Source organism: Halichoeres trimaculatus, unplaced genomic scaffold (assembly GCF_033239565.1).
Source record: "Halichoeres trimaculatus isolate MK-OKI-2021-1 unplaced genomic scaffold, fHalTri1.1 fHalTri1_scaffold_15, whole genome shotgun sequence".
Classification (NCBI taxonomy): Eukaryota; Metazoa; Chordata; class Actinopteri; order Labriformes; family Labridae; genus Halichoeres; species Halichoeres trimaculatus.
The window spans coordinates 14,145,040-14,168,254 of NW_027437193.1; the positions used below are offsets into that span (position 1 = coordinate 14,145,040).

The 23,215-nt window shown below is 40.1% G+C and overlaps 1 protein-coding gene across 15 annotated transcripts in view; it reads left to right on the forward strand.

Annotated features, from left to right (window-relative positions):
• The window catches only part of adgrl2b.1 (adhesion G protein-coupled receptor L2b, tandem duplicate 1), a 148,269-nt gene that overhangs the window by 43,757 nt on the left and 81,297 nt on the right, over nucleotides 1-23,215 (forward strand). For 12 of the 15 annotated variants that reach the window (XM_074688026.1, XM_074688032.1, XM_074688031.1 and 9 more), the window contains exon 1: nucleotides 12,787-13,410. The exons of 2 other annotated variants lie outside the window; for them this stretch is intronic. The gene's annotated coding sequence lies outside the window, so the exon portion shown is untranslated. Of the gene's footprint in view, nucleotides 1-12,785; nucleotides 13,411-23,215 lie in introns of those variants that run through there. One more of the 15 variants, XM_074688038.1, reaches the window with a different exon arrangement.

Genomic DNA, 23,215 nt, shown 5'->3' on the forward strand with positions numbered 1-23,215 from the left:
CATATGGCTCGCATGTGAAAAGAAGAGGTAGAAAAACTGAAATCACACACAATCCTACTTGAAAGGCATAAATCTCAGAATATCAAGTACAATGAGATTTCGACGGTTGCCATGATTGGCATATTTATTCTTCCTGCTGTTCAGTCTCAATTTGGTCCCAAGACAAATGTCACGCCATGAAATGTGCGCTAGAGTCATGTCAAACATGTTTGATACGGACCCTGGTTGATGCAGTTGCCGTGAATGCTCTGAAAAACTGACACCTCTGCTGCTCTTATCTTGCAAATAGACTCTGGTACTCCTCTCCTCTCCAGGTCTTTGCAGCTCAACTGTTTGTAAGAGTGATAGAGTTGAGTATGTTTATGCTTGCTAATATCTTAGTATTTATCTGTTATGACCATAGCTCCAGGCCAGAGCTTTAATGTAGTTGTAACAGCAGCAATTTCAAGATAAAATAGCATGTTTTAGGCCTAATAGAAAAAAACCATAAATGTACTTTTTCAGTCAGTGTGTTTTTATGGCAGACATATACGATTTGTAATGGAGCTATCAAATCAATATCATGCAATACTTCTGCCTCTGCTCCCACCAGGTAGCACCCCGTACCTGTATTTTCCATCAATTTGTAGCATTTCAGATGACAAGAGCCTGCACTTAGAGCGCAGGCTACCTGAAACAAACACTATGAAAACCTCTTCCAGTGCCCCTCTCTGAGCACTGACGCACCTGTGGCTGTGAAATGCCGTGATTATCATTTGAGGCGACGCCATTTAGAAGGGAGCTGCGAGGACATGATGGCTTCTAACGGCTGAGTGGCAGTCAAAAAAATGAGTCATGTTTTCTGAACATAATCATTCGAGCATGAGGTTTTTACACAAAGGCTCTCAAAGTCATAGATGACACTGATGCTTTTTTTTCTACGCTGTTATTGATTAAACAATTAGGCTCACTGATGGCTTGGTTGTGTGTTTTCAAGTGACAGAGGTGGAGAGGGGTCTTTGACAGTTGGGACAGAGCCAAGTAGTGTTGTGTGCCATTGCTGTGCAGTGTTTGCGGATATTTTGGTTTTAAGTGTTAGGGATGAGTAAGTCCATTGACAACACACTGACAACACACTCTGAGCCTAACTAACATACTTCATCTATTCCAGCTAAAGGTATTCTTTATTGCCCTTTCCTGAGAGCTAACGAGAGTGTGTTGTTTCTCCATCCAAATTTAGAAAAATAGCAATAAAAATGATCAGTAAACCAAAACTTTAAAGGTTTTTTTTTATTTCGTTTGAACAATTAGATATCAGCTGCAACAAAGCTCATGCATAAAACATAAATACATCAAATAGAGATGAGTATGCACTCCAGATTTGTTTTTACCAGGTTACAAAAAAATTAAATGAAGGACAAACAGTAGTGAACCAAAACAACTTACTGCATACACCAAAAGAGAAATAAAAATGATAACTTTTTCATCACAGTAAAATTTTTTAGCTTACTCCAAACCCCTACCAGCTTCTGTGATGCAGTTAGCAACTAACATCAATCCAAAGAGCTGCACCTATATGCCTAGCTCATAGGTGGCAGCTCAAGCTACTTTATTTCCATTTGACACAAAGTGCATAGTACTTTTGACATGTCAACTGAGCAGGGAAACACTGCAGTGGCTTAACTGTGTGATGTGAAAAGAAACGAATTAACAGGTAAAAACCAGAAAACAACAAATTAGCAAGAAAAACGTGTTAATATCCAAACTGATTTATATTAATGACATCTCTAAATTTAACACTATAGTGTATCATATACCACAAGCTAACTTCCAACAGTACCACAAGGTTAGCAAGATAAAAGAGCTCTCAAAGCAATGATGTGATTTTGTATTAAGTCGTCAAGAGATTAAGGTATGAAAACCTTTGAACACGTTTGAGGATATCCTGCTGTTGGGTTAGACTAAAATGTGTGAACAAGGAAGGAAATATTTTGTTGAAAACAAGAGGAAATGTACCTATGATATGAGATAGGTTTTTTTTTAAACCAGCGGCATTAAAGTCCATTTTTAGTTTGAAACCTTGAACTAAAAACAAACAAACAAACACAGAGAATGTCTAACTTTAAAAGACTATCAAGGAAGGAAGGGGCCTTGAATGGTTGCAGTTGAGTGGAAACTTGATGACACAGAAATGAAACAGATGCAGTTTAGTTACAGCTTAGATGTTAATACGAAAAGAACTAGTGTAGCCATTGATAGAAAAAAAGGTTTATGACTGTACCTGTCTTCTAGGAGTGGGAGAAAAAATTGAAAATCGATATTTCAGGACTTTTTGCTTGATAATTTCAATATTGGGATTCTGTGTCAAAAAATGTTTTTTTTTTTCAAATTCTAATTCTTCATTTCAGTCTTTGTTTATAAACTGGATTGGAAAAAAGTTTTCACTTTTCTGCAGCAGAGGGTGAAATGTTTCTTTCTGACTCAAGTGGTGTGCATCTTATGGGAAAATATGGCTCCTGATATAGTCTGTCAAAATGATCATCATTATTTAACTTTTTCACATGGTGTGGTCATTAAAAAGCAAACTAAAAATTGTAAATATTGAAGAATCCCAATTTAAATTGAATCAGCACCCCAAAAATTATAATACAATTGAACTGGATGAATAGCATATCGTCCCAGCCCTACTGTCTTCACGTTTTAACCTAAATAAACTTTAATATCTGGGCACTTTTCCACTAGCTTCATACTTAACATCTTTGTGATGTTGGGGATGAGCTGAAATGAAGCTATCTTGCAACAGACAAGGAAGAATTATATACATATATACATTTTTTTTTAAACTTACTGTGTTTAAAGTTTGACTTCTTTATTTATTATTATGTTTACAGCTTATTCTTATCCATCATTAGTTTAGTTCTTATGTTGACAGATTTATGTTTAAAGTTCCTTGTTTTAATTTGATAGCGTTCTGTCTGTCTTGAATCATATGGGTATTATAATGATTTGTGATTATATACAGTATATATCCTGTGTATATCAATGTATTTATTAAATATATCCGATATATCGGATATTGGCCAATATATTGGATATTGGCTTTTTTTGCCCCCAGTATCCCTATTGGCATCGGCCCCAGAAATCCCATATCCCATTACAGCAGTGGAGCTTCCACAGTGCACTTTGTTTGGAGCCATGTCCTGGCTTCCAAAGCTCATTCCCTGACCATCCACCACCTCTCGCCCCAAACAGGGAAGGCTTCACAGATTTTCAGGGTCAAAGTTCCTGTAAATGTAAGAGTGCATCTTTAAAGGAGGCTAATGCAACATGATTCAGCAACAACTCACCTGAGCAGGTGAGGTTTAATTTATTGGACCTTTGTGTGTATTTAACTTGGGTGGAGCCATACAGGGAATTACGTCAGATCACTTAACTCCTCCATAATGAAGCCACAAGTGTATTTTGTTCCACCCATGTCAACTAATGTGAGAGGAAAGGAGATGTCAGTCAAACACAGTCACACAGCCCTGGGAAGCTATTACTGAAGACGCTGGAGAAGAAGCTACCCTACACACAGGAGCACATTCACACTTACAAGTTATATAAAATGAGAGCAAACCCTGAGTGCTTCATGTTACAGCTTTAAATAAAGACCAATTAAAGAAACCTTTCAGAGGAAGTCTATCAGGGAAGTGGAACAGAAGCTGGATTAGACACAGAGAGACCCAAGTCCCCACCCACAATAAAGATTTCTTGTCTTCCATGAGCATGTATTCCAGTGTGTGCTTTTGCTTAAATGGTTTATTTTGCTCAATTTTCCATGTGAGCTGCTTTGCAAATTAATGACTTCCAACCAAGCCTTTGAGAGGATAATATTCGTGTTTGGCAGATTTATTATTTATTGCGTCTGTGTTTGCTGTCAGGGTTAAACCGTATGGTATGTGTCTGAGCTCCAGGTACTAAAAATAGAGGCAGTCCCAGAACTTCTACTTGAGTGACAGGATTCCTTTCGCTGGCACGCAAAGATGACCCATTTCCTCTTTTCCTAAAAGTTAACCACTACCTTCTATAGGATGTTATTCAGATACATTGAAGCCTTTATTGAACCACAGTTTGCTCTGCCAAACCAGTGTTTTTAAACTATATAGTTTATTTTGCTGTCTGTATTTTTTTTTCTTAGCAGGCCCTGTGAAGAAAACTCAGCTATCAGCTACAAATGAACAAAATCTTTAGATGCTGTAAATCTTTTTTTTCTTTTGTCCTCATTTCTCCGCCTTTTCACAATGGAACAAAGAGCATCTGTTTCCATTTTCCCTCATGTTTCTGCCCCTTTTGTGGAAGAGGATAGACCCGCTGCATAACAACAGATCAACATTCACAATAACTACACTCAAAGATAAACATTCATCATCGAAAACTAAATTAAAACAAATGTTCCCAGAGTTCTTCATAAAGTGTTTTGAAATGCTTGAGTATAGATTGAGATGTGTTTTCGGATAAGCGTGTTTTGGGTATGAGAAACACTCATATAGTTGGAGCAAATCACACAGTTGGACAGCAGTGACTGCTGCATTTCTGTTTTTCGGTTCAGTGTTTTTCTCCATATAAGAGCATTTTTACAGACGTCCCAAGGACAGAGCAAAGGCAAAGTTCTGGGAGCCAAAAAGATCCAGAGAGGAGACAAGCCTGGATCCATGTTGCTTGTCAGATTTTATCTTTTGCGGAGAGTTGAATTTTTTGCTTTCTGTGCTTGATCTGAGTTCTCTCAGTGGAGTCTGTACTCGATGCAAGTCTCATGGGTAAGAAATGGGGGGAAAATACAAAATCTCCATAAGAAATAATATTCTATAAAGTTATGAAATTTGAATGTACCCTAACAACTCTCTTCAGACATAAAGAGAATATGAGAATTGTGTTATGGCTTATGGATTGTAGCTTACAAATAACTCGACTTGCTGCCGTTGGTGTGGTTTGTTTAGATGTTTTAGAGAAGAGGGTGAACTGACTTTCACTTGGAGGTAATAGAGACAGACATTTGGTTTGCAGGTTGTTTGTTCACCCCATTTTCAAGGCAGCAAACCTCAAGGACACCTGTAAGGAATATTTTTGGTTTTAGCACAAATGTCAATTTTGGTATCAAAGGTCAAAGGTTAAGATCACTTTGATCCTTCATTTTTTCCCCCATAGCTCAAGCATTATTATATTAATCATGGTTTAATTTCACACTACTGTCTAACAGGATTAAATAATGAAATAATGACTTCTTCTTACCCAAAGCTAAAGATAAGCGTAACTGGGACATCATTATGTCCTGAAAAACACTTTTATGGATATTCTTCTCGTCTCACTCATGTGATAGCAGTATCATAGGAAGGCCATAAGGGGATGTCTTCGTATTCAACTTACACTCAAGGATGAACGGATCAGATTTGGTGGTCAGAAGTCAAAAGCCAAGGTCACTGTGACCTCATGTCCATCCTGCTCTTGTCAAGATTATATCTCAGCACAGCCAGGGGGGAGTTTTATGACATCTGGTCTATTTTTCCAAACCAAGATCCACCCTGGCTTTACCCCGGGGCACATCATTATAATGCTGACATGAGACGGCTAACTGAAATCCCATTCTGTGCAGAGGCTCAGAGAGGGAGAGAGACCTCAGTAAGTACCCTCTGTGATCCTGCTATGACCTTTCCTGTTAAATGTAGACCCGCGCATGCTGTGTGTTGACATCAGGGCGTTGTTCAATAAAATATTTTCAGTATATCACGAAAATATCACCACACCAAGGCAAATTCTCCATCATAAGTCACGAATCCCTAATTTGAAAAATATGTTTTATATGTTCAGTGTTTGCTATTGAGGTCAACAATGTGTCTTTAATTTAGAGACAGTCTGTTTTTTAATAATTCCAAAGGTCTATGAACCACTTAATCAAAACTAGAAGTCACGTTTGTGCTTAGTCCTATGTAGAAATTAACTAAACAGAATAAAATGTCCTATCATCACCAGGTATAACTGTTGCTAGTTGGTTAAACTAGTATGCTCTGAGAAGTAAGGAAAGGAAACAAGAAATAATAATTTAAAAGTCTGATTTAAATATGACAATTTAAGTGGGAAGGAATAGTGTGGGAAGATGGAAGGTAGGAATAATAATTATGAAACTGGCGCTAAGCTAACATCCAGTGAAGTGTCAGTTGGTTAGCATAATACAGTATTATCCTCTCATTTTAGATGCTTCTAAAAATCTTCTAAAAATAAATGAATAAATAAACTAATAATATTCTGACAGGCTGTAGCAAAGTTTGATTAATAATGTGTTCTCTAAAATATTAAATTTGCCAAGCTGTGTTTGGTTTATGTGCTATTCAAGCACGCTGAAACTGCTAATAGCTACATTGTATAATGTTTGACAATACAGCTTCTTGGAGTTTAGTGACATGATTTTTCTTCTTTTTTTTTAGAAAACCAGTAGATACACAAATGATCTAAGATATGAACTTACAAATAGCCAACTTTGCCCATCTTCATTGAATTAAAGATGCTATGAAGAGGATCTGTTTTAATTGGACTGCCTTGCCACCTTCTGGCCCTGAGTCTCACGTACCCTTTGGTAAATCTCCTTTTAGATGTGTGTTTGTTTTGGAATTAAATTAAATGGAGATCGCATTGAAACAAATTTTCTTTGCTCAAAACAACTTTTTACTGGTTATAACGCGTCAAGGTAAGGTATTTATCAGTCCAGTAACGTGCTACGGTTTGAAACGTGACATCAAGCAAACATGCAGTAGCCAGCTATATGTAGTCCTGTCGGCAGTCAGGTGCTCTAAGACATGTCTGTAATGTGTAACACTGGTGAATCCTGGTTAGCTGTGTCTTGCCAGTCATCTGCCAAACAGAGCTAACGCAACCTCACTCTTCATGTTATTGATAGACTCTCAAGTTTGAACAGACCACTGCAGAATAACTGCTGCATGTGGGTTGGAAAAAAACGTTATCACAAACAGCTTAGCCCCTGTGTTTGCCTTTAGCTCTGACTGTATCACTCCCCCATTCAGCTTTCTTCTGCTCCTCTGTCCTTTTTCCGTCTGACAGTTAAGCTCCAGTGTCCACCATTACTACAAAATTAGTCTCCTAAACTTCATCAGCCGGTGTGGTGTTGTCATAGGGACTTAGACATGCTGTAAATCATCCTGATGCACCCAATTGGGAATTGTGGATTTCGATCGGGCATATATATCTAGAAGGGAGACTTTTGCATGATCACTTAGAAACTCCTCACAGCCCCTTTAAGTCATTGTTTCACTGAGAAGATGGTAGAGTTCAATCACAGCTGAGCCTTAAGGTTGAGTCAATTCCTTTGTGGGAACTGCCTATACATGACTATCAAGATTACGGTTCCCAGCCTTTTATCATGCTGCCCCTTGATAGCGAAGCTATAGAAATGTATTCACCACAGTAATCTGTGAAAGATGAGGCACAGGGCTTCGTCTCAATGCAGTCGGAACAGAGATTGTTTCTGTCTTATAGAACAGGGGCATTTGTTAAATCTCTCATAAGATCCTCAGAAAACTTATTTTAAACCCTTTGATTCCTCTGTTTTCAACAAATGGCCGTTCTCCGTAAGGTCTCCCAATGCCTTTGAATTTGCGGCTTTTGATCTTAATGAGTAAAACCACCAAATAATGACTTGAGACGTATTTACCGCAGCATTCCCAGCCTCCCTTGTATTTGCCACATGCATGTTTGTCGAAACACCCCCACGTTATTACTTGAGGTTTCTTTTTCCCCCTATAATGGGGACAGCACATTTTGAGGGGGAACACACACAACGTATTAGAGGACCAAATCAAAGACAACATGTTGAGGTGAAGGGGGTTTAACTCTGAAACTTTGTCTCTCTGTTGGGGTCTCTGCGGCTACAAGATGCCACAGAATCTCTGCCACCCAAAAAATTTAATCATCACTCCTTTAATCTGATGGAACATCTGAAGTTTGGACTTTTTCAAGTATTCTGCAGATTCTTCTCAAACACTTCAAGAAGCGACAAGGGGAATTAGTAAAATTTTCAAAGCAGTGGCTTTCCCACACATTGAATTAGGAATCAGAATATATTAAGCAGCATATAAAATTCAGTTAGGATTTACATTCACACAGCCACAAAGTTATGGCACACATGTTGCCGAACAAGGTAACCAAGTACATATGGTGGAGAGGAAAACAGCAGCTATTATAAACAATCCGGCAACTTAATGTGTATGTATGGGTTGTGTTTATCCTCTCCAGTGTTAATTAACACAAATTGAGTTACTGAAAGCTGTGGTTGTAGCAGAAGTTAAGTCATAAACTCGTCTACAGGAAATAGGCGCCCTGCTAAAATTTTACGGGGCCTTTAACTGGAGGTTCATAAAGACCTGTAATGTACTGCACAGTCTTTTCTTTTGATAAAGTCAGATCTCTTGCAGTTAAATTTATTTACACTCTTCAGATGACTCAGCAGCAAAGCTGACTCCAGCTTTCACTTCTTTTGTGCTATTACTTTGGGTTTTGATTGCACTTTAAATGCATGCGAGAATGACAGGCTGAGGCAAAAGAGCAAACCAAAGCATTTTCTGACAACTTCATCATGTTTGAAAAAAGAAAAAGAAAGCAAGAAGAAAAACAGAGACAAGGACTGGCTGTGGTTATTTACATATATACTGCATTGACCACAATGAATAAAACACATCCCTCCTGGGTCCGGTCAAATGAAATAGGGAGTTTACACTTCCCATTGAAGGCCATACATAAACATTGTTTCTCTAAATAAGAATATGTGCCAGTGGATCAGCATCATTACATCTGCTTTCTTTTTAACATGGCTTTTCTTTATTATGTAAAACTACGCCTCAGAAAACATGCAAGCTCTGCACTAATCCTCTCACTTTCCACCTGGTGAATCTGACCCAAATTCACATTTCCCTTGTGCGACCAGGGGGACTGTTTTTTTATTTAAGCCACGTGTAACGGAGACCACTGACCCGGCTGTGTACTTTGGCTCATGAGAGGAAGAGAAGTGAAGTGATATTTGGGGCATTAAGAGTTCCAAACTTGGCGATCGCGTGTTTGTTCTCAGTCCGACTTTTCTCAGGCAAATATATCCTTTGCACCTCTGAGGTAGCTCTTTTTTATTGCCACACTGAAAAGTGAGGAACTAAAAATAGGAGAGGTGTTGGGGAAGATTGAAAGCTCCCACTAACGGTATAATATCACGTTCAAAAGAGAGCCGCATGGGGCTGAACTTTGGAAACTGGAGGAAAATGTTACCATAAACCTGCCTCCAGCTGGGCAGATCATTTTCCTTTCAGTACATCGATTGTCGAGAAATGACAACAGAAACTTCACATGATATTTAGACGCAGAATGACAGAGCTCAGGCAGCATATTAAAAATGGCACGTTGCCCATGAAACAGAAAGAGGCTGTGCAGAGACACCTCAGCTCACAGTGAAGACACAGCTGGTGGTACTGATCTCTGGCACTATTAGTTTGCTGTGTTGTTGAGGCTCATCATCAGTGTAATGATTCTAATGAAACCCTTAGTCTTATGGAACATTATGAAATGCATTTATTACTTTTTTTTTTGTTTAAACAGAAAAGTGTGTTGCCTGTGGCAGATATATTCAAAGAAGTGAACAACTTATGACAAAATAATTGAGGATCTGCTGTGCACAAATATGAGGTTGTCCAGTTTGTCATTAAGATTACATCATATTTGTTCACAAATGTCAATTTAATGCTAATGCTTTGCAGCTCACAGTAAAATCCTAATGGGCTCCCAGCTTTGAAGTGTAATTTCATCTGCAAAGCCGAATCATTTCCAGTCAACTCAGTTATAGTTTCATGTTTTGGGGTGCCAAGTCAGTTACAATCCTGGTCTCTGCTCACCGCTGTAAAATCAGGATTCAATTTGCCCCGGCTGCATTGTAACCAATGGAGGAGGCATGGAGCGCCTTTGACATGACAGCAGGGTTAGTTCAATCAAATTCTGTTTGTACCACCGATGATGTCTTAAGTGAATGGGCAATATCTGTGAAATTATCACAAACATGGCACATAAAAATAATTTCATTTTTTCCTGCATTTAAAAAATGGTATAAATTTACAGTGTGACAAATCCACACACCTGTCCCTGAATATCACACTGTGCCTGCAGTCAAGATATGAGCCTTTAGGTGGTACTTTGATCCCCATACAACAACAGTCCAACTGCTTTTAATAGAAATATTTGTTTAATTATATAGCTGCAGAATTGTGTGTGTGTGTGTGTGTGTGTGTGTGTGTGTGTGTGTGTGTGTGTGTGTGTATGTGTGTGTGTGTGTGTGTGTTTGTGTGTGTGTGTGCAGAATATTGTGTGAGGTTTTTGTAATTTTATTTAAAAAGGTTGAGTATCATACATAGGTCTTTTATTCATTTATTTATTAGGGTTGATTTATTTTTCCCTATGAGTATTTAGTTTATTTTGCACAAAAATAATAATAATAATAAAAAACTTTCACACACAGTTCTTGCCAAACAAGCACAGTGATATCATCAGCAGCAAACAAATTGGGAGTTGTGGCGCTGTGGGCAGGTGCTCAGCATGTCTGGAAAGGGGAATCAGCATCTCCATAAAGCTTGCAGCAGACAGAAGCATGAAGTGCTCTAGTATTTCTAGTAGATGGGTGTGTTGACTATGGGCTTGATAAAACCAAGTGACTGACTAATGCCACACACACATTTTAATTACGCCATAAGTCTAGATTATGTTTTTTTTTTTTAATTTTTAAATAACCACTAGAAATATTTATCTTTGTCAGATATTTAAATATAATAATATTAATAATTCTAATATTCACAGTAATTTTATTTTAAGAGTACACACACACACACACGGGTGCATAGTTCCAGGTTTACGCCTGTCTTGTACAAATTATATTCACATCAAATAAATTGCCAACCTATTTGCTAAATTCTATGATTAAAAGTGAAAAATGTCGATACAGCAGATATTTGAGTATGATTTACTATAAAATTAAAAATAATTATATTTTTGGCAAATAACATTCTACTACCAAATCTCTCTTTAGATGTTCGTCTTTATCTTAAAGTATATAATCATCATCAGGTTCACTGTGGTCTAAAAAATCAAATGTGGTTGAGTAATCTTAACTCACAAAAAAAGATGCATGTTATTCCAGAAGTGGGATGCCAGGCCTTATGAATTAATTGAATGTATTCACATAAATCCTTGAGACCTCAGTGAAGCACCGAAACGTTGTGTGTTCTGAATCCTACATCAGTTGCTTTTCAATGTCAACAAGAATAAAATTTAAAGAGAGGCGATGAAAGTGGCTGCTTCCTGGTTTTGAACACATGAACCGAATGTTTGCACAGAACGTAAAGCAGCATCTGCTCCGAGCATGACTGATCCACCATCACTGTGAACCGGTAGGTGCATGTTTATGGCACTACTGGGTTCAGCTTTAGGGTTACATTTATTTTTCCCTCTGAGTATTCTCAACATTTTTATATATGAAATGATAAAAACACCACATTTTTGGTGGATGTGGTGTACATTACGTAGCCTAAGTGGCTCCTCTGTACTGTGTTTCTCTCTCTTGCTGGAATCATCATGCTTAATTCACATTGCAGAGCTGCTTTAGCTGCTTCTATTAGTTTTTTAACATTGTTCACACTGATTATTGTTTATTTAGCAAACATAACACAGTAACATCCCTCCTTATTATTTCTCATTATTTTCAATAACTACAGTATGGAGCTGCAAAATGCAACTTAGCATGGTTCTATCATTTAATCTACCAGTATTTAGATGGATTGGGGGAGTATTAAATCCTTAAATTGATATCAAAATATTGAAAATGTTTCAAAGCGCATAGTTATGATTTTTTTTTGTCTCACTTGCTACCAAATCTGAAATTACATATTTACTTTTTTAATGTGGAAGGGGTGTGTGGCTCATAGAACACACTTACTTAGAGTTACAGAGAATCTGATCAGTTTATGGTAAAGGTGTTATCAGTATTATCAGTAGACCAAGAAATAAGCTGACTCATCTTTCTACCAACTCTTTCACTACAGATGTCAAGAAGTTGTATTGGTATTTAAATTTAGTTTCATGTTTACATCAAGAGTAAGCAGAAATAAGTATCTCTTGTCTTTAAATGCATGGCTCTTACACACAGACACTATGTTTATTACCAAATTATAATGCTCATGTTTAAAGGTAATATAGTTGAAGCTTATCCTGTATGCATTCTGCTCTCACAACCTTATTTAAGCAATGAAGACTCTGGACTCGCCCAATTAAAACAAGTTCTATGCCAGGCTCATTATTTTTTGTTTCTTTTTATCATTAAATCTAATTATCCAGGTGCAAACTAGCTGCTTCCAACAATAGTGAAAATCCAGCAGGATAAAAATTAGCATGCTATTTATATAAGCTGCTCTCACTAACAGGTTTTTGGTAATGAATGGCCTTGTATATGTTTTTTTACACTCCTCTCCTGATTAAACTGTAGGGACACTTGATTAAAACCTGCTCAACCTGGATTTGTTTCAGCACAGAACCTTCCAGAAAATACAGCTGAACTTGTCAGGGGTATGAAATCCGAACACACACACGAGATGAAGCTTCAGCATTAGCCGTAACGTGGGCTGTCATAATTAGCACGAGGATCCGGTCCGCGCTGTGAGGGGAATCCGCTCCAGGTTTTGTGCTCCTCCCTCCACAGCCAGCTGCTGCAGAGCGGGGACCGGTGCGCCGTTTCTTCTCGCCTTGTTTGCCTCCAGTCCGGCTGTAGCTCCGACTGTCTGCACGGCGTGTGGAGGAGACGCAGAGGGAAGAGCCGGGAGTGCTCCGAAACCCAGACTAAAAGAAGTCTTATCTTTTCCTCTTCGGGCTGTACCTGTGGACCGAGCCGCTGGAGACCTGCACACAGACTTGACAGTGAGGAAAGACGTGCTCGGAGTTTGATTTTGTAGCAAGACTGGGGCGCATCTCGTCTCCTTGAAGTGCTCCCTTTTTTATGCAGTGTAACCGTCGGAAGGAGCCTGGGTGCACGCTCAGGAGCAGGGGGAGGAGGTGGAGAGGGGGGGAGTAGTAACGATTATTACTTTTGAATAGAGCCCCTCGACATGGAGCTATCGGTCCGGTCGTGGACGCGTTGGCTGAGAGAAGATCTGATACCTGCTACGGGAAACCCTACCAGCACCGCCACCACCATCCGCCCGCTGTGAAGAAAGTGGAGCATGCAGCCGAGCCCCAGCCGTCTTTGTGCGACCCGCTGCTTAGTTTCTGGGGGCCTCCTGAAAAACGGAGAGGAGGGGGGCTCCGGGTGTTGATCTGAAATTCACACTCCATGCCGGGATCCATATTTTGGCACGGCGTACCACTGTAAGTAGCCCCTTAAAAAGCGGATGTTTTGAGTCTTTCCAGGGAGATGCTGGGTTATGCTCTGCTGGATCGATACCATTTATTTACACTCTATGGATGTGATAAGGCAAATGTCAGAAAACGGGCCCACGGGCTCTTGTGCAGTTAAAAAGTGTAACGATGAAAGATCAATATGTGTATGGGATAATTAGGGAGTTTCGGGAGCCTTCAGTTTATTAATTTTAACCAGGTTTCTTAGCCATTAAGATCTCATAAAATTGGATTTTACCTTGAATCCAGTTTAAATCAAATGCTTAGTTGAAGTGGATTCATTTAGAGCGATGAAATCCAGTGGAAAAGCTTATTCTCAAGGTGCTTCCAGGTGTTTCAAAAGAGCCCTTTTTCTTATTTAAGATGAATTCAAGGCAAAGAAAGTCCTTGGTCTGAATGAACACTCTGATATTCAAACAGAAGTGGATTTATAAGATATTAAGTCATGATAATCAGTGTGTGAAGAGTGTGAAAAACAGAGCTCACACAGACATCTCCACACAGTGCAGGACACCAGGAGCTAAGTAGTTAGATGTCAGTTACTGTCTCCATTTACTTCTCCATTTTGCGGCTATAAAATAAGATCATTTCACTGAGCATGTATAATTCACAGACCTGAGGCAGCCATGTGTGATGATGGGACACACACACACTCACACATTTGTGTATACACACACTCTCACACACACAAAGATAGTTTTTACAGGCTGAGGGAGACATATCTGATTCTCACGTGAAGCTTTTAGACAGATAGGGCCGCATAGACTTCAGAGAGAAACCCCAGGAGAGCACGTCTGTGACAGACTGAAACTTAAATAACATTTAATCCATACTGTTAATGCCAAATCAGGGGAGTGCTGCAACATTATATAAGACATACTGACAAGTTGGGGAACAGAGAGCTACCCGGGCATATACTTATATAACCGCTTTCATGCAGGGAAGTATAGATGATGACTTTCACAAATACAGCTGTTGAACAAAATAAAAGCACACCAAGGCATCAATCCTGACAGATATTCTGAGCAAAGAAAGCCGCAACATTATATAATCCATATGCACAGTGTGAGGGATTGATGTGCCTACACACAAATCAGCGGCGGAGAAGTTTTCAGCCATTTTGGAGGACTAGACAAAGAAGGAAAAAAAAAATTCTCCCAGGCTGGGATGATGTTGGATGTGGTTGTGTGTTGCTGACATGGCCGTCAGTTGATTTTTGTAGAAGAAGAAGAAGAAGAAGAAGAAGAAGAGGTCAGTGCATCCCAGAACGAGGTCAGATATTGGGAGTTTGGCTGGTTGATGCACGTGTTGCACTAACTGGAGTTTTTTTGGAACAAAGCTCAAGCGGTGGATTGAAAGAAGTGAAAAAGATGTAAAGGAGAACAAATGTTCTGTTGCCTCTTTTTCCTCTCAATCCCCCCTTTTTACCCTCCTCTTCCTCCTGCTCTCCACCCTCTCCCTCCCTTCACCCCAATCTCCTCTCCCTCTTTCTCCCTCACCCGCCCCAGACTTGCCGGTTGGGTCCATTTGTCTGTGTTGTCTCGGGGAAGGAAGTGCCATCTCATCTCACATTGCGCAAATGGCTTCAATGCAATGCTAGTGTGAATTCTAGCGGGTTTTTGTAACTGCCAATTTCCATATCAAAGTGTCTGCATTTCAATAGGGAGAACTTGAGCTACCAGCCCCCTTCCTCTCAGCAGTTTTGTTCTGATGGGGTGTTGCTGCCTCTGTTCCTGTAGCTGCTGGAGGTGGAGGAGGTTTCTGCATGGAGCACTGGACATTGCAGTGGGTTTTGTGTGTTTGTGCGGAGCAAGTGTTAGTGTTGGCAACAGAATTGTGAGTGTGGATTTGTGAGAATTTGTTGGCCGTAATCTCACACCAAAAGACACGTATTTAGTGGAAATTTTGGAAGCCTTTCAGAGACTTGGTCATGTAAGGAGAAATCTGTGTGCTGAAATAATTTACCCCTTGTCTGTCTCAAACATCAACAAAGTCTTGATTCCATTTTCAAGAAGCAATTACAAAGAAAAAAAAACACACTTCCAACTTGGCGAAAATGAGCTTACACATTTTGACTTGTATTTTGTCCACAGCTGTCTACACTTAAAATGCTCCAAAATGCATTCCAAGTCCTCTTTCCCTAAATAAATGTTGAGTGAGGATGCAAAAGGCACCGAGTGTTGGAGCTTTGCGAGAGACTCTGCCGCCCTCGTGGTGTCTGATTGTTTTTTCTGTCGCAGAGATAATATTTATTTCCCATTCTGTGCAGCTGTTGTTTGTCGGAGAAAGAATGCAGGGAGACGCTGTTTATTTTGATGGGTTTCTTCTCTCTATTTTCTGCATCTTTGTCTTGTGATACATGGCGCAAAGTTTTCTGCAGTTTCAGGCAACTTCAGCAGAGGAATGGAGACTCATTTTGATGTGAAAAGAAGAGATAATGTGAAGCGTTCTTCCTTTTCTTTGTGCATCCATGCACTCTGAAGGAAATCTGCGTGTAGGTGAATAAAGACAGAGAGAAAGTGCTGCATGTAAAAAAAAAAAATCACAGGGACTGTAAATGCCATCGAGAGCACAGCAGGGGTCTCCAGCCTCTTCATGGTCATCTTCCTCCTGGGTAAGAATGTTAGCCAGCTTCTATTCAAACACCAGGAGAAGAAGAAGAGAGTCTTCTTTCTCTCCTTCAACCTTTATTTTCAATTAAATACCATCAAAAATCTGGAAAAGGTGTGTTTGAACCCTGTAAGAAGGAGAGAGAAGACCTCACCTGCCATCCTCACTCAAGGCGCTCAGGGTTTGACAGCTGTCTTGTTCAATTCCTCTCACACACTCGCTGTGAAATGTTGAGCAAACAAATGGACAGATAGAGAGGAGGGGAAGGAGGGAGGGATGAAAAACTGTAGATGAGACGGTTTTTGATTGCACTGAAGCAGGAATACCCTTTACATCGGTTACATATAATCAATTTATGATGTTCAGTGCCAGCTCTGCTGACTGATCTACTTCTTCTCCTCCCTTGTTGTGCTGACTTCTTCTTCTTCAGCTAGTGATTTCCTATGTTTCCCTACAACGACTTCAGAGGAGAAAAAACTCCAGAGAACAGAGCTCCCTGCATTGTATATGTGTAGGAGGAGAGGGCAGGGGAGGTGTAGCGAGTGTAGTAAGTTTGTCGAGTGGAGAAAAAGTTAGCGTTGGAGTGGGATCCGTGCTGTGGTAAGCAGAGCCGAGCCTGGTTGTCGGAATTATTAAAAAAGCAGCTGAAGAGGTGGAGAGGTACACGCATTCTGTTCTGTCGGGACTGGAGGAATTGGCACCGGGGCTCCCTCTGACATGGATTTCTTCCTGGGTTAGAGAAGCTGCAAAATGGTCCAGAGTTTTGAGCTGAAGCCAGGAGATGAAGAAGAAAAACACAGAATAGAGGAGGGTATTTTGCTTCTTTAACAAAGTGCTTCGGGGTGAGTTCAGCTGCATAAGCCCATCTTAGCGTTTTTTTGCGGCTTGCCTTTAAAAATAAAGAGACAGATGACTGGAAGGGATGATTATGTGTTCGGGTAGTTAACCCGATGGATGGATATATGGTCTCTTGCTCCATGTCACTGACAAAATACATCTGAAGGAGAGAAATCCTCTCCCATACTACCTCCTCCTGCGTTTAAAATGACAGTTGACTTTCCCCCACTGCTTTAAAATGGATGTTTAATGATCAACAGAGGCTCTAGCAGTCACGCTGACTCTACTCGCACTCATTGCTTAGAGAAAAAAAAGACTCCCCTCTTTGGTGTTGTTAAAGGACGCTCCGCTCAAGAAGAGAAGCTGCTTTCCTGAGTGATGGATCATCAGAGGTCTCTTTGGGGGGTGTGTGTTAACCCCTTCAGTGTGTGCAGATCTGTCCCGGTTGGGGAGCCGTCGGCGGCCTGTGATGGATGTGTCCCGGGTCTTTAGGCACCATATATCAGGAGATTAGCACTGACCTGTGAGTTGTCTGGGCCGCCCTCGGAGCTTCTTCTCTTCTTGGCATTAGCATACGGGGACGCTGCTCCGTCTCAGGGGGATACAAAGATAGTGTGCTTTATTTGGTTCTGCCATAGTATAGGTCACAGGAAGTGTGTGGATTAAAGGCTGAAGGCTTTGTCTTGGCGTTAGGTGCATCTGACAGGTCATCTATCTTCAACTGAGGAAATGCTCCTCTCTTTCTCAAATTCCTAAATAGTATCATATAATTATCCCAGAAAATGGAGGTTGAGGCCATGCCTCACTGCAGAAGAATCTCTCCCTGTCCTCCTTCATGGTATTCAGGAATCACATAAAAATGTAAATCACTCCCCTGATGTGCTGTAACATTGTTACTCCCCAGTTTGCATGAAATAGAAGACAATATCACAGGTAGACACCCAAGCCCATGTTTTATTTTCCGAATGAGTAATCTGCAGGGTCTGCACATGTGAAAGACAGCAGAAATTCTCCTGTTAAATGCTTTTACCCAGATCACACAAGCACATTTGTTTTCTGACAAATCAGTTCAAGTTAAATTAAATTAAATAAACGATTGAGAGCAGATTTTCTCAAGTGATTCTCAAATCTTTTCTTTCTCATTCTTCAAAAATCTCACCTCCCACTGCACTGCTGCCATGTATTGTGTCTCCTTTGTACAGTAAGAATGCTTCAGCACTAATTTCTGGAGACCTTTTTTTTGTGTTGAAAAAGAGGCATATCATCACCTTTGGCCTGCCCTGTCCAATAGCTACTTGATGCTTAACGTGTTGACAAGATCTTGTCAGAGCTCTTGAACGTTCCCCGGGCTTTGACTGGCAGGCGTTGTCACGGACGATGAGAAACGGTGGAAGTCACACGCAGCAAACAGAATCTATTACCTCCAAACGGCAAAGGCGTGCTTTCACAATGTGTCAGCGCAGGCAGCCATCTTGCTCCCTCTCCTGTGTCTGCTGAGGAGTCCCTCCTCAGCTGCAGCGGAGGGAACAGCTTTCAAGTTTAATTTTGGTGGCTGCCATGAGTGATGCTCCTGATGTTTTAGAGTTGGGTTTCACACCATGATGAATTATCACGTAAAAACCCAAAACATCAACAGTGGTGTGTGTAATCCGTTTTCTGATCACTGGCAGTCAACATTAAAAAAAATAAAAAGTAAGTGTTGCAATTTAAATGACATCCTGGCAGGGAGGATTAAAGTAAGACAGGACTCAAAACTTCTGCTGCGCCCTTTCTTGTGCTGATTTCCTCGGTTAAAAACCTCCTCAAAAACAGAGAGAAGGACTGCTGCTTGTAGATCATCCAAGCAAATCAGATCTTGATATTTGAAGAGTGAAGTTGTGATTGCTAATCACTCCACTGCTGAGTTTTAATTAGGAGACTCATAAGCGTAGTGTCATTCCTCTGCAGAGCATCAGACATTCTTTAGAGAAGAAAATAATTAGCTTTCTTAGTTTTTAGTGTTTCAAAAACAACCCCAGCCCCTGTTCTTCTGTAGAATAATGATATTTTATATTCAAGTAGTTACAGTTATGAGCAGCATGGCAGCATGAGTGTGTTTCATGTGAGCTTCATTATCTTAAACCGGAGCTTGACCTTTTCAGGGGATAAAAAAGGACTTATTTTCAGCATGCCTGGCCCTTTTTTTCATGTGCGTCTAACCAGGGACAACGAGAGTCTAATCTTGAACTGTTTTCTTGTAGGTGGTGCTACAATTCAGAGGGAGCTTCTTTTCAATGGACAGGTTTCTTCACTGTGCTCCTAAGACCTTTGTTAGGACATTTTAATTACAGCAGAGCTGGATGTAATTGATCCAGGCTTAGAGGGATTTCACCGTCAATGAGAGTGAGCCTGGGCGTTAATACAGCCGGGCGAATGCTTCCACCTCTGAGCTGCACTCTTTTCTTTAACACACACACACACTCACATATATACACACACACGCTGGGCCAGTGGAGACGAAGGGAGATGTGTCTTTCCCATTGACTCTCCCTTAACTCATCCAGGCGCCTGTCTTTCATGTGTAATGTTTAAATCAGCCTCAAGGCACGGCTGGAGACATCCCTCTCTGCCTACACTTTCACATATTTTCGCCACCTCGAGTGTCCTTTTTTTGAGGAGGAGGAGGGGGGGTCTCTCCTTCATGCTTCCGTGTTGTCACCCAAAAATCTTCAAATTTTTATAAGGCTGTTAGATAATGCTTCCCGATGAGAGTGAATTATTGATGGTCTTGTTCGTATGAGTGGGACAGGGCAGGCTTTTAACTCTCTGTGCTGCTGGGACTCTTATCCTGTAACTATGGGACACGGCACAAACACCCAAAGGAATGATGTACTGCAGGAGAGGGGGAAAAGAAAACGGAGGCTGAAGGGGGCTGAAAATAAAATAAAAAGGAGCACGCATCCTTTACAATAGAGTTGGACTAAGCCACAGCACAAGAGAAACTTGGCAGCAGAGAAAAGAATCGAATCTACAGAAGCTTGTCTTTGTTTTTGGAGCACCGAGGATGGTATGGTGGCTGTGTGTTTGTTGCTTATATTTGTTGGCTTTTATGGGGAGAGCACACACACACACTGAAACTTTGGCTCTGCTGCTTTTATTTTGTAGGGACAAATGTTTTAAGTTAGGTCCTTTTGTTAACACAGGGTTCTCAGATAGGATGTGAAGCTGTCAGGTATTAAACAGAGAGAGATACCACCGTCAAATCACCAGACACTACTGCTTGATTTATTGAGGATTTTATCAAAAGAAACTCTCTCCTAAAAATTGATGAGGATATTTTTTGAACAATTTCTGTTTGATAGAAAATGGACTGATAGGAGAGTCAGACAAAAGTGCAAAAAGAAGCTTCTTGTGTCAAGTGTTGCTTATTATTTTCTAAAAGACCAAACAGATAAATAGTTGATCAAACTATTTCTTGTTGTGGTCCTTGGTAGAACAGAAAAGCAGAGAGAATTCACACTTCATGTGCTTTGTTTGACCGCTTTTGTCAAAAGAAAAATAATCTAAAAATTGACTTCTTTTTTTTTCCTACTATGAAGCTTTTGTGTTTTCATATCCTTGGTCCAAGGTGACATAAACACTACTCTGAATGTTTCTCATGGAAAGCAGCCACACATCCGGGAGTCAATTCTGTTTTTGTAAGAATAAAAGGCGAGTTTGAGCTGCTCCTCTTGACCCCCGTGTGACAAACGGTGAAATAAGCTGCAAACACAGAATGATTGCCTGAACGTGCGAGCAAACTTCCATCGCAGTCAAATCAGTCCTGAGCTGCTAAATGTACACAAGACACATCCACCCTGACAGCTGTCCTGTTCTTATAGCATTCACTTTCATCATTGTTACAATTCATTCCCTCCGCACTCGTATGGCCCTCCTGTTTGCATCACAATGGAGTGAGCAGAACAAACTCATGGAAATACTGGGAAAGTGTACAACTTGGCATACTACACCGTCCTTTGAGCAACACTTTCAGGTCTATTTTAACACTGACTTAGAGATGTGGAAGTTTTTCAGTCAGATATTCTTCATGTGGCGAAGTAAACACTCCGCACTCTGTTGAAAAGAACAGATTTGGGACGTTTAGGACATGAAGTCTGGCCAAATGTACATTTGAAGATCGGTCCTGAATTTCTGGAAACTTATCTAGTTGTTTAGCTGCAATGTTGTGTAATTATGTTGCATTCTGGTCTTTTCTGACAGGCTAAAGCTTGGGTTGCATCCATGACGAGTCTCTTTTCATGTGTCAGGAACAGGAGAGGACATTTGAAGCCCACAGTAATCTCTGGAGAGATTCATCATTTTGAAAATCATAATTAAGTGGTCTACAGCTGAATCAGTAGTAGTAGATCTTTAATAATAACCCTGAAACTGTCACAGTGCAGACAGGAAGAGAACAAAAAGTAATTATGTACAAGGAAACACGAAAAACAAGTCCAACCAGTTCCCATTTCCCAGTGGAAATGCTGCAGATTGATGCCTGTGTCTTGTTTCTGGAGGAACAGACAGAGTAGGTGGACAAATAAATAGAAACCAATTCGGAGAAAAAACGACTTTGAATTGAAAACAAGCACAAAACACACCCAGGCCTAAAGCGCGTGTGTGCATATTAAGTGCATGGCTCTTTTCCAACTCAGTACAGCCCAACGGTAGAGCTGAACAACACAGTCACAAGATATTGGCGTGATTTTTTTTTTCAAGCTTTGGAGAAAAACTGAATCTCCTCAAAATGGTTTTCTAATTAGAGCTGTAAATCTGAATAATCTGCCTTTAACAAACGCCATTGCATGAACAAGCCTGTGAAAACGTGTTTTCATTCTCAATTCTGAAGCGTTTTAATCATTTTTTGACAAATTGAATTAAAATTTCAACCCACAAAATTAGGATCTGTGTCCTAAGAAGCTCATTAGGATCTTCAGAGGTTTTTTTTATTTTTTATTTTGCGTGATTATCAACAACTAGATCCCTGAAACCAGAACATGGAGCACATCTGTGAAATGAATGGTGTGTTTTTAATGTTCCCAAATCTCAAAGTACACTCTGACACTGGCTGCTGCATCATCCACGCCTTGTTTTCTCCTTTGCTATGTTTTTCATCAAAATCCTCTAAATTTCAGTTGCTTTGTGTCATCTTTAATGTTATTATTCCAAATGATGCAACTGAATGTAAACAGAGGCAATGGGAAGTGCAGCAGTATCAAACATCAGAGATAAATGAAATTAAAGGTGGCAGAGAGCAAAACACTAAGATTATGGTAACTCTGTGCAGCGTGTTTTTGTATTTTTTAAAAAACATCAAAATCAATTTTATAAGAAAATAAATAAGCGCTTTAAAACTCACATTCATGTACTTATTACATTTTTCTAACACACTTCATTGATGGCTACCTTGACTTGAACTCTTAGTCGTTTTATAGCCTTTCAGCTCATCGTTTCATAATTTTTCTTGCACCTCAAGCTTTAATGTTTTGTCTTTGCTGCCGTGGCATCATTTTTCAGGAGCAGGAAGCTGCCGTTTTCAGTGCAAAAAAGGTTTAAAAACCCGCAACCACAAAGAGCCATACGCCATGCAGACAAAGTTAGCAAGCAGCTGGTAGACACGGTGCAGCTCCTACCACCAAAAGAGCAAGATATTTCCCTCAGGGGTTGGTGGAAATCAAAACAGAGCTGAACACTTTATCAGGCAGCACAAACATGACTACAACAGGATCGCTATTGGTGTGAAAGCCTGGTGATATATTTATCCTCACCTCTTTTTGAACCCAGAGGATGGGATGTTAATTTTCTGTGTTTTGGGCCGTGGTGTTCACAAGACAACTAAAAAATATGAAGATAGCTTGTAAACACAATAAAGCTGTGGCTTTAGAGTCGTTACTAACATCATCACAAACAACAATATCAACAAACTATCCAAAGCTTTATTACTGCCTATTCAAGCATAGTATTGATGATATGAACGACCTGTAGAAAACACTAAAAAACAAACAAGGAACAAACATGAAGTATAAAAAGCTTAAAACAAAAACAGCAAGTTAATGTAAAACATTTATTCCTGCCTTCCTACGAGTTTACCTGCTGGAGAAAAAAAAAACCGCCAGACTATAAAACATGGTGGTGGGTCCATAATAGCATTGGCAGCCGTCTCGAGGGACTCATTATGGCTGTCGATTACTCCGCACACTTGTGAAATGGCCAAAGTATATGAGGCCATTTTACAGGACTATTGTAGCTGCTACATGTTGTGCAGCGGTTTCATGAATACAATCAAATTCCTGGTGTGGTTTTCCCTGTT